The following is a 12586-nucleotide window of genomic DNA, read 5'->3' as shown; positions in this document are numbered from 1 at the left end:
CCAAATACTCACATTGTCTGGGAAGATGGAAATTGATATGGGGAGGGGATGGGTAGTAGATTGCATTTATTTAGACTTAAATTTTATCATAGGAATCATGACATATTTTTGTCTTATTTTGTGTTAAGTTTCTTGCTTTTATTTGAATACTGCAGAATATTTGTGGGTGTTCAAACTATTTGATTTGAAAATTTAACTGATTGATAAAAGGTGCTGTTATAAGTCTGTTGACCCAGCAATGATGCTCATTTTTAAGTTCTTTACATTTTTTCAGCAATTTAAAAATCTATTTCAAAGTTAATTTTTTATTGCAGTTATACAGTAATTCTGTTTGTATCAAACTCAAATTTTATCAGGAAATTCTGTCAAAATCTTCAAATGCTAAACACAATGAATGACTTGAATGACATAGGATAGCTACTGCCTTTAAAACAAATGAGTAAAAACAGTATAACCACATTATTTAGACATATCATGGGTTTTAGTCACTATAAACGTGGAGTTAGTATGGTTTCTTACAGCCATGAGATGGTTTAGAGTAGAATATTTGTTAACATTTTACTTTGATTTTAGTAGGGCACAATTTCTATCATGGTTTACTGTTCATATTAGAACCTCTGATATACCTAAATAGAAAAGCATACAGGTATTCTTTCCATTGTTATCCTTAAATTGCAACCATGACTATGCTATTTTACATTTCTGACGGCAATGAATGAGACTTAACTATTGTTCCCTATCCTTGCTAACATTTGGTATTGTAGGTGTTCTGGATTTTAGCCTTTCAAATAGGTATGCAGTGGTGCCTCATTGTTGTTTTATTTGTATTTCACTGATGACATAAGAAGCAGAGCATCTTTTTTTTTTTTTTTTTTGTCTATTTGTCTATTTGCCTCTGTATCTTCTTTGTTGATATGTCTGTAAAGATCTTTGGCTCATTTTTTTAATAGGGTGGTTTGTTTTCTTACTGTTGAGTAGAAATAAATTTTAAATAGTACACACTTTTATTATGCCAAGTGAACCATGGAGAAGTTTAAAACTAAGGAAAATAAAAGTTAATCCTTCAACTGAAAGATAATCATTATTAATATTTTTTGCACATTCCTTTTTCAGTCTTTCCATATATAACCCTAGAGATACTTTAGAGTCATGCTCTTTTCCTTCATTATATGGATGAAATTCAAATTGGAGGATTACTCATTTTATTATACAAAGAAGTTAAGCTCTAAGAATATCCAAGAAAATATTATAAAAAGGATACTAATTCCTGATAACTTCCATGATGTTCCCAACTAGTCTATTTGGTTCCTTTGGTTCCCTCCCTAGTAGGGTTTGAACTACTCACGATCTCATGCAGAAGCTAAACTATTGCCCCATGCACTCAAGTGGTTTTCAAAGCAAACTATGTCTGGAAACTGAGGCAGAGAAAACTTTTCACTGCATGGTTGAGCATAAAAATATTTTCTCAAAATAAATACTAGTGGTTTTTAACTAGGTGTTCCTGTTTATTTTCTTCCTATTAGGCATTCTTTTTGATGTAAAATTCTTTCCAAATTACAGGTTGGCCTATGGAACCCCCAGTCTTAATGCCATCTTTAGAGATTGCCAAAATATCAAATAGTTATTTATTTATTCATTCATGCATGCATTCATTCATTCATTTTGTGGTACTAGAGATTGAACTCACAAAACTACTGAGTTACATCCCCAACCATTTTTATTTTTTATTTTGAGACAGAGTCTCACTAAGTTGGCTGGGCTAGCCTTAAGCTTGCTGAGGCTGGGCTTGAACGTCTGATCCTCCTGCCTCAGCCTTCTGAGTCATTGAACAGCTATGTAGAGTGGATCAACCAGATAGAGATAAATACTCCAGTCAGGTGTAGTGAGACATGCCTATAATCCAAGCTACTCAGGAGACTGAGGTGAAAGGACCACAAGTTCAAGGTCAGCCTGGACTATTTAATGAGAGCCTGTCTCAGAAAATTAAAAGAGCTGGGGGTGTGGCTCAGTGGTAGAGTGCCTCTGGTTCCAAGTCTAGTACCACTCCAAGAAAGAGAGAGAGACTCAGACATAACTTTTTGATAGAAAGGCTTTTAAGACATTTGCCATCAATCTGGGACACTAGATCATTCAATGGCAAGACATCTGGTTGTCCAAGGCAGTGGGGGTCTCTGAATCATAAGTATTGAGAGAGGCCTATCAGTGGAAGTGCAAAAGATGGAGTGGCACTCTGTTCTAGGGTTTGAGCATGTGGATGGAATATGAATGCTTGGTGAAGAGAAGTCTTTCCAGAAAAAGGTGGAATTAGGCAAGCAGCCGTCAGAATGTTTGTCCATGGAAACAGCGAAAGATTCTAGTAACGATGAACACAGAGAAGAAAGAATAGAGAGTTGTTTTAGAGGCAATAGATGTAGCCACAGCCATTCCATTGGGAGAAATAACAAGAATCCATGGTCATTCCTAGTAAATTTTTACAGGTTGATAGAAAGATTCCTGAGGCAGTGGGAGGTAGGACTAGAAGACCTCAAAAACTTCCTTTATCTTTTAAACCCCATAAAGGAGATAGGATTATGTTGCAGCATCCATTATGCTTGCTGTATTTAAAGCAACATCAGTGTAAAAACACTTTTCAGAGCTGATCTAAAGGAGTAGGGCTGGGCTGGGAAATAGCTACATGTCTTAAAAGCAAAGACAGCATCTTATCCCTCTTGGAATTCCCAGCACCTAGAACAGTGCCTGGCACTGAAAGGATGTGTGATTAGTGCCTGTTTATTAAGTACTTTTCTTTGTGAAGAAGAAAAAACATTCTTTAATTTTTCCTTATGATTCTCTAGTAATTTTTGATAATGACTTAGTTTATCTAGCTATTCATGATCTTTTTTGTTTGCAATTTTTTTGCCATCAGAGTTCTATAAACTGTTTAATTTTTCCTATGTCTCTAGCTTGGCCTATCTCTTGATTTATTTTATTGTTTTCCCTTTGTTCTCTACCCCTACACACATTCCCATTCTTACAGACGTGCAATGGGTTTAATATGTCTTCAGACATATTTCTGCTCTGAAATATAGTTAGATATTTGCAATTTGCATAAATGGTATTAAGCCACAGATATTGTATTTCTTTCCACAACTCTGTCTCTAGTTTGCAGTTTTTTGTGTTCTTCCTTGTGGTAATTTCTAGTTGCTGTGTAACTCTGCAAAGTCCTGTTGTATGGGGATTGCTTGTTCTGCTTCTGTCCCCCATGACTTTTAACCTCCTCCTCCATTCCTAACCCTTGCCCAAACCCTGATTTTCCATTTCACTCTTTTTCTACTCACATCACTGATTTCGCCCTCCTGCCAAGTTCTTCACCTCAGCTATTGCATTTTTCATGCCCACTCCCTGGATTGATCCTTCTTCACACTTTCCCCCTGCTTTACTTATCTAATATATTTCCTTATATCTTAAAGTATATTTATTTTATATTATAAATTTATATTTTGAATTTTGGGATTGTCCAGTGCATTAATTCTCCCTGATTCAGGTATTTCAGTGTGTTGCTTGGGCTCATCAGATGTTCATTTTCTCCTGGGAATTACTGCTCCCTTGAAATCTCAGCCATTTTGGTAAGGTATAGGACTGAGGAAGCCAGTCCTCTGACTTGTTCCTCCTGGGTGTATTGGCGGAGTGCTCCTGAGGGCAGACAACTTCTGTTGCAGTTTGATCTCAACCATTCCTGGTTTATCCCCTACACATAGAAGAACTGGCCCTTTAGAGGACCTCCACTCTGAACCTGCTTTGTTCCAAGACCATTTCTGTGGGTTGTACTATATTCAACTCGTGTAGTTGAGAGATGGAGCAAGCACACTAAGAAGCTTACCTCTCTCATACTAACCACCCGCTGGGCAGATTCCAGTGCTTTCCTGTTTTTTTCTTCTTCTCTTTGGGTGGTGCTACCCTGAGGCTATTTTCTATCCAAGAAAAGTGTGTGAGGTGGGAAGACAAAGTTAAGCAAGGACCAGGCAGTTGGGAAGAAAAAGCATCACACCTAAAAATTTTACCCCAGCATGTCTCCTGGGATGTACCCATTATTCTATCCAACTCAGCCATGTGCCCCTGACACTGAGGCCCAACTATCCTTTGACTTCCCTACTGAATGACCTCTAAACCCTCTACTTTGTTGACCTTTACAAGATGGACCAGCTACCTAGTTTGTAAACTCAGTGCAAAATGAAGATATGAGGCTTTAAAAAAAAAAATATTGAGAATTTCAGGAGAGCAATGGCAGAGAATTAAACCAATCCTGGGGTCCTTTTAAACACAGGCCCCTGTGTGATTGCACAGGTCAGGTGACCATAAGCCTTTTCTATTTACAATGTTAGAAATACTGGAGGGACCTAGAAGCCTTTCTTGCTTAGATATTTTCTTTAGCCACCATTATAAACCTCAAGTTTTCTTCACACACACACACACACACACACACACACACACACACACGAGAAAGGAGTTATTATGACAGAATGTCAATAATTCTATAGTCTGATTCTTCATCCTCCCCATACTCCAAAGCAGCATATGTTTGGGGAGCGATGCAACACCTAGGAGTTGGCTGTAATGCTATAATGGGTTGCATCTACATTAAAAAAAAAAAAAAAACAATAACAACAACAACAACAAAACCCAGTTAAAATTCCTGCTGTGTCACTCACTCCTAACTTGACCTCTCTGAGCCTCATTTTCCTCACACAGAAGGAGGAAAATTGAAAATTCAAGTGGAAAATATTTGCGGAAATCACTCGCCTTTTAGACAGTCCCCTGCCAAATGTTTTTCCTTTCCAATCTATAGGGTCAACTTTCAAATAGCTTTCATCTGTGCCTTTTCAATATTCGTATTCCTTCTTGAAGAAGGAATCCAATTTTCTATGACCTTAAATAGGAAACAGTATATTACATTTTGGACTTTTGTTTAGGTGTGGATATGAGGAGAGGGATGGGAATGATCCTTTCAAAGAAGAATTAACAGAAATAGGGCATCAAGCAGGGGATTCATTAGTGAAACTCATATAAGTAATCTGATACACAGAGAAAGCAGGTGTTTCTACTGTCCACAGTGAAATTGAACAGCAGGGAGTGGTCTACACAGCTTGTTAGTGTATTCGGTAGGTTCTTTCTAAACAAACTTTGAAAATGCCTCTATCATTTTTTTGCTGGAATACATTCAAAACAAGAAATATAGAAACTTTCTTTTCCCTCCTTCCCTCTTTTCCTCCCTCTTCCTTCCTTCCTCCCTCCCTCCCTCCCTACCATCCTTCCTTCCTTCCTTCCTTCCTTCCTTCCTTCCTTCCTTCCTTCCTTCCTTCCTTCCTTCCTCCCTCCCTCCCTCCCTCCCTCCCTCCCTCCCTTAGTTTCTTATCTGGAATTGAACCAGGGCAGCTCAATGTACCACTGAGCTACATGCCCAGCCTTTTTTATTTATTTATTTTTTTATTTTCAGTCAGGATCTCACCAAATTGCACCAGCTGACCTCTTGCCTCAAGCCTTCAAGTTGCCTGGATTACAGGCATATGCCACTATTCCCAACGACTTTTATAGCTCTCATCTGTGATACCTTAATTCAACATGTGTTGAAATCCTTGAACTAAAGGATATTTTTAATACACACTTTGTGGGTAATTGTTTTAAACTGTACTTTCTTTACTGAATATAAAAACTATTTTCCTTTTACATATGTAACAGATAAAGAAATAAGCAGACATGGATGATTATAAAATGTCCTTTGGTTTAGAACCTTAAATACTCTTAGATTGTATCCTAAATCATGACTTAAATTCAACCTTTGCAGCTCAGAATCAGTTGTAGGAAGTATTAAAATAACATGTAAACGCATACTTGCTCATTACAGGATTTCCGTTGAGAAGGTCTACTCATTCCTTCCTCTACACAGGTTCATAGTACTGCCTTCAGGAACCAGCCTGGACTTCCAGAGCTTCCACGCATGGTTCAGTTCAGCACCTTTGTGGTGCGTGTCATGTGAGAGTCTGGATTAGTGCTGCTCAGTCTGGCTACTCACTAGAGTTACCTGGGGAGCATCGAAAGTTACAGAATCTGGATCTCACTCTCTGAATCTATGTAGTTTTGGGGAAACATCAGTTTAAAAATAAAATCAGTGTAATCTTAAAGTGTTGGAGTTATTATCAAAAAAGGAATCTGGGTTTCTCGCTCCTTCTGAAAATTGGGACATCTGGCATTATCAGGCTTGTCTTTCCACATAGATGTAACAAGTCTTGACTACAGTCCAGTGATACCTGTCTCCTTTAGAGAAGACCTGTGCACTCTCCTTTGCCACAGACCCCACATTCCAGCTAACCTATCTCTTCTCCCTTCATTTACATTATGTTTTTGGCCCTTTTGAGCATTTGAGTTTGAGACTTGATGGGAAATGAGATACCATTCAAGCAAAGTAGTAGCTGATGTGCATTTTAGTGACCTTGAAAACAATGTGAATGATAGTAATAGGAAAGAGTGAGATTGAAGAGGGGAAAATCACTTTGGAAACTATTTCCATTTGAATGGGACTGACTTTAAAGTCTCTTTCAAGATGGAGGTTATAAATCTCCATCTTCAAGATTTAAAGGAGACCTTAGCCTGTTATTCAAGGTGCGCCTCTCAGTTACAGCAGCAGCACTTGAGAGTTGTTAAAAATGTAGAATCTGAGATTTCCCAATCAAACCTATAGAGTCAGAATCTGTGTTTTAACAATTTCTCCAAGAGGATGAGTATTCGTGCTAAAATTTAGATGTCTACAGTCTTTTTTCCACCATAGACCATGTATGTCCATATTCTCCTTAGTTTTTATACCTGAACATATATTGTTATAAAGTCCTTCATTAACTGCAATTCTTCAAAATTCTGAGAGTCAAACTGAGAATGGTATAAAGAAACATCATCTTCAATGTTTTAATACAGCAGCATTCACATTCCTCAGCTTCAAGATTAAAACCATCTTCCATGATTCATTACATAATCCGATTTTCTAAGTCATTGAAAATATTTTCCAGTTGTTGCTGAGTGATTTTATAAATTGGATTTCTGATCTTTGCCCCGAGTTCCTTCAAATAATATTATTTGAAGATTTTTAAAAAATAACAGTGCTTAGGTCCCATGAAAACTTTATTCAAAGGAGAGTCAAGTTTAAAGTCACAAAATATTTAGAAATATGAGAAAAAGAAGTAAAGCAGAATCTCCTACAAGTTTATTTATTTTCTGAATTTTCTAAAATGAGAAGGGACTATATAATCAGAAAAATAAATAATAAACATATTTTTAGAGAGTCATTTGTACTAGCTCTACTGATGATAATTATCCATTTAAACTATTCAAATAAACTTGTAGGAGATTTGAAGGAACTTGGGGTAAAAATCAGAACCCTAAACAATGGAAAATTAAAATCACAACAGTGCATAGAAGTATATGGAAATAGGAAGAAAATTAAAATATGTACAAAAGATTCACTATTCCAAAACTATGTGTGTGTGTGTGTGTGTGTGTATAAATAAAAAATGTGTGTGTTTGTTTATTTACATATTTTTGAAATATTGGGAGTTGAACCCAGGGACTATCTATCCTGAGCCACATGCCCAGTCCTTTTTACTTTTTATTTTGAGACAGGGTCTTGGTAAGTTGCTAAAACTAGCTTTGAACTTGTGATTCTCCTGCCTCAACTTCCCAAATTGCTGGAAAATAGATGTGCAACACCATGTCCAGCTGTGTATGTATTTATATACAATTGTGTATGTGTTGTTTTGCACACACTTGTGTTTTTTTCGATTAGCATCATATCATAGCATTCCTCCATTCAATGCATATTTTAAATGCTTTCTAATGGTTGCACGCCCCCAAACTCTGTAGACATTCATACATTACTTAGAGTTGCCAGACAGATTTATTTTAAGAAAATGGCATGAAGTGAATTGTTTACTCCCAGACAGTGTCTAGCATGGCAGCCCTGGCACAAAGGACCAGCAGTTAAATCCCAGCATCTCTGTTTCATTTTTGTATAATCCTGGGCAAATTTCTTGGTTGTTTGGATCTGAATTCCATTCCCTTCTTGTAAAAAGGGGTAATAATGGTACCTAACTTACATAGTTGTGAGGATAAAAGAGTTCAAATACCATAGTACTTAGCACAGTGCCTAGAACAACTCCATACTTTTTTTTTCTTTCCACATTTGTTATTGGTGCATTACAGTTTTACATAATGATAAGATTTGTTGTTACATATTCATGCAGTCACTCTATATAACAATATTATTTGGCCAACATCACTTTCCAATACTTTCCCCCTCCTCCCATCCTCTGGTCCTCCCCCTTTAGAGATCTGCCTTTGATTTTCATGAGATCCCTGCCTTTTCCACCTTTCTTTTCCTTTTTCCTTTCTAATTTCCACATATCAGAGAAAACATCGGACCTTTGACCTTTTGACTTATTTCACTTATCATGGAGGTCTCTAGTTCCATCCATTTTCCTGCAAATCATATAATTTTATTTTTCTTTATGGTTGAATAAAACTGTGCCTACATAGGATATTTTCTTTATCCATTCATCCATTGATGGACACCTAGACTGGTTCCATAGTTTGGTTATTGTGAATTGTGCTCATGGGTATGCATGTATCACTGTAGAATGATGGCTTTAATTCTTTAGGATAAATACCTAAAGGAGTAGTATAGCTGGGCCATTTGGTGGTTCCATGCCTAGTCTTTTGAGGAACCCACATACTGGATTTCCATAGTGGTTCTACTAATTTACAATCCCACTAACAGTGTAAAAGTGTTCCTTTTTCTCCACAACCTCTCCAGTATTTATTATTACTTATATTCTTTTCTTTAGTCTTTTTATTTTTTTTTTAATTTTTACAGACTGCGTTTTGATTCATTGTTCACAAATGGAGTACAACTTTTCATTTCTAAGGTCGTACATGATGTAGATTCACACCATTCATGTGATCATATGTGTACATAGGGTAATGATGTCTGTCAGTCCACTATCTTTCTTTGTATTCTTGATGACTGCCATAGATGAAATCTCTGTGTAGTTTTGATTTGCACTTTCCTAATTGCTAATGATGTTGAACATTTTTAAAATATATTTGTTGCCAATTGTATTTTTTTCTTTTAAAAACAATAATGACTTTTTCCAAGGAGATTAGTAATAAAATAAATAGAAAATTTACAATTAGTGCTGTTTGGTAAATTTGTGATGTCGTGTCACTATCATAACTATCTAGTTCCAGGACATTTGTATGAACTAAAAAGAGAACACCCTACCCATTAAGCAGTCTACTTTCCTTTCTCCCTCCTGCGTCAGACAACCACTGATCTGATCTCTACCTCTACAGATTTACTTATTCTGGATATATTATATGAAATCACATAACAAGTAATGTTTTGTGGCGGCTTCTTTCACTTTTTATGGCTTCATTCATTCTTTTTTTGGGGAGGGAGGTGTTGAATAATATTCCAATTTATATAAATGCCAAATGTTGTTTATTCATCTGCTATGGGCATTTGGGTCATTTCCACCATTTGTGGAAATAGTGCTGCTATGAACATTCAGGTACATGATTTTGTTTGAATACGTGTTTTCATTTCTTTGGGTTATATACCTAGAAGTAGAATTTCTGGATCATGTGGTATTTCTACATTTAACTTATTGATGAATCACTATGCTATTTTCCACAGTAGCTGCACTGTGTTATATTCCCACCACCAATGTACAAGGTTATAATTTCTCCACATCCTCATCAACACTTGCTATTTTCCATTTTGTTTATTTTATAGTCATGATTCCATGTGTGAAGTACTATCTCATTATGTTTTTTATTTGCGTTTCCCTAATACTTATAGTCTTGCATATCTTTTCATGTGTCGGTTGGCCATTTATGAACATTCTTTGGAGAAACATTTCTTTAGTTCTTTACCCAGAATGTTCTTTGATGAACAAAAGTTCTTAATTTTGATAAAGTCCAATTTGTCTATTTTAAATTTTGTTTGCTTATGTTTTTGATGTCATATCTAAGAAATCATTGCCAAATCTAAGGTCATAAAGATTTACCCGTCTGTTTCCTTTTAGGAAAGTACTGGCTTTAGCTCTTATATTTAGGTCCTTGCTCTATTTTGGATGAATTTTTTGTATGGGGTGAAGTAAGGATCTAACTTTGTTCTTTCACAAGTGTTTATCTATTTATCCTTGAACAATTTATTGAGGGAAAATTATTTTTCCCTGTTGAATGATCATGACACCTTTATTAGAAATTAATTGACTACAGATGTATGGGTTTACTTCTGGGTTTTTATTTCTATCTCATTGATGTAACTGTCTACCTTTCTGTTTCTATGCCACACTGTTATAATTCCTGTAGCTTTGTAGTAAGTTTCAATATCTGAAAGTATAAATTCTGTAATTTATTCTTCTTTTTCAAGACTGTTTTGGCTATCCAGGATCCCTTGAGATTTCACATGAGCATTATAATTAGCTTTTCCATTTCTTCAAAATAGGTCCTAAAGATTCTAATGGGGATTGTATTGTATCTGTAAATAACTTTGGGGAAGTACTACCATCTTAGAAACTCTAAATTCTCCGACTTATAATCACAGGATGTCTTTCCACTAATTTAAGCTTTTATGTTTTTTAACATTGATTTATAATTTTCAGTGTACTAGTCTTGCACCTCCTTGATTAAATTTATTCTAAAGTATTTTATTCTTTTTGGTGCTACTATAAATGAAAATTATTTTCTTATATTTCTTTTCATATTGTTCATTGTAGGTCTACAGAAACAAAAGTGATTTTTTGAGTGTTGATCTGGTAATGTGAAACTCTACTGACTTTATTTATTAATTATTACATTTATTTATTTATTATTAATTTATTTATTTATTTATTATTAAATCTAATACCTTTTTTGAGTATTCCATTGAATTTACTATAGACAAGATAATGCCATCTGCAAATTTCCCCTTCTGAGTAATGGGTATTACTTCCTGGCTCATCTTTCTAATTATAAAAAAAAAAAATCACTTCAGTATAGACCAAAACTTCTTAAACTATAGTGTACTTGCAAATTCCCTGGAAACTTAAAAATGTATATTCTGATGCATTAGGTTTTTAGTGGGGCCCGAATGTCTATATTTCTACCAAACTACTGTAATGTTGATGCTGCTAATCTCTGAACCACACTTGGAGTGACAAAGATATGTAGGAAAGAACTGCAGAATGAAAGAGTCAGAGTAGTTCAGAAACACAGGGTCATTGTTAGAACTTGGAAGATGTAGGTCCAAACAGACCTTTGAGTCTCTTAAAGTGTTGTCATGATTGTCCACATCTTGAATTTAACCTTTTTTTAAAAATATTTTTTCCTATACCCATTACTCAGGTAACTGAAGATCAAAAGATAAGTAAGTTTTCTGATTGTTCCTCCTTTAAAGTAGGAATATTCCCTCAGAAGAAGCACTTAGATGAATTATTTAGTACAGAGGGAACTACTTATAGGTTTCTTGGGAGATGTGGAGCAATATTCAGAATTCATACAACATAGTTTTCAGGTTATCCAAATATTTTCTAAGTATTTCACAAGCATTGTCAAATGACTTTTTGTTCATTGCTGCACATTTTAACCAGTATAAGGAAACTCACTATTCTTCTATTTGAACTGGTGTAATGACAGTTCAAATAGTATGTGAAAAAAATCATAAAATTACCATAAAATATATTGCTTTAGTAAATTAGCTCACATCAGATCTGAATACTACAAAGAATATCTATAAAATGAAAGAGAGTCCATTTCTTTTAAAATGTTTCATCTAATTAAGAAAAATAAAGTGGGGTCTGAATCAGAAATGTCTCAAGGCAGAAATCAACTGAGTTCTCCAAACAGTAAGACACCTGCACTAGTGCATTTCAATTCCTCTGTCTTCATTTTAGTGAATAATTTGTTTTACTTGTCTGATTTTTAAATGAACTTTCCAATTAAAAGCAGATGTCATTTTTCACAGAACATAAATTAGAAACAATTTCATTACTAACAGGCAAAATGTGTATAAATAGTATTGAATTTACCAGTGAGCATTGGGCAAATCCATAAAACGATGGAATTTTCAGTAGGGAACCCTCTTCTTACCTAAACTTATGGGTTAATTTGAAGCTTAGTGAACCATATGCTTTCATTTCCAAGGAAAATTTGAATTTAGAAAGACCCTCAGAAATATCTATGCCCATTTGGGGAAGAGTTAAGGAAGTAAATAGAGAAGATTGTGCTCTATAATCACTAGATTTACAAATACCTGCTGTCACTTTGCTTGTGGAATTTCCACCAGCTCATTATGTTTAAATACCTACAAAAAGTTTTTATTTTCTTAATTGACTTTTACAAATATTCTTCCTCCCCCCACTTCCTCCTTTTCATTTGTAAGCCCATAAGAAAAATATTCCCACAAAGCATGGCATTTTAGAGTTGGTCTTACTATATGCATGGTAATATTGCTGTCATAATAGTGAAATTGAGTCTACCTTGAGGGGACACCCAAGAAACTCTTTCTATGGCTTGACGT

The 12586-nt window shown here is 35.3% G+C and overlaps 1 protein-coding gene across 8 annotated transcripts in view; it reads left to right on the top strand.

The window, feature by feature from the left end:
- The window catches only part of CCDC141 (coiled-coil domain containing 141), a 202330-nt gene that overhangs the window by 98962 nt on the left and 90782 nt on the right, over positions 1–12586 (top strand). The gene's annotated exons all lie outside the window — the stretch shown is intronic.

This window comes from Sciurus vulgaris, assembly GCF_902686455.1.
Source record: "Sciurus vulgaris genome assembly, chromosome: 3".
NCBI lineage: Eukaryota > Metazoa > Chordata > Mammalia > Rodentia > Sciuridae > Sciurus > Sciurus vulgaris.
This window is presented reverse-complemented; position numbering and strand designations above follow the sequence as displayed.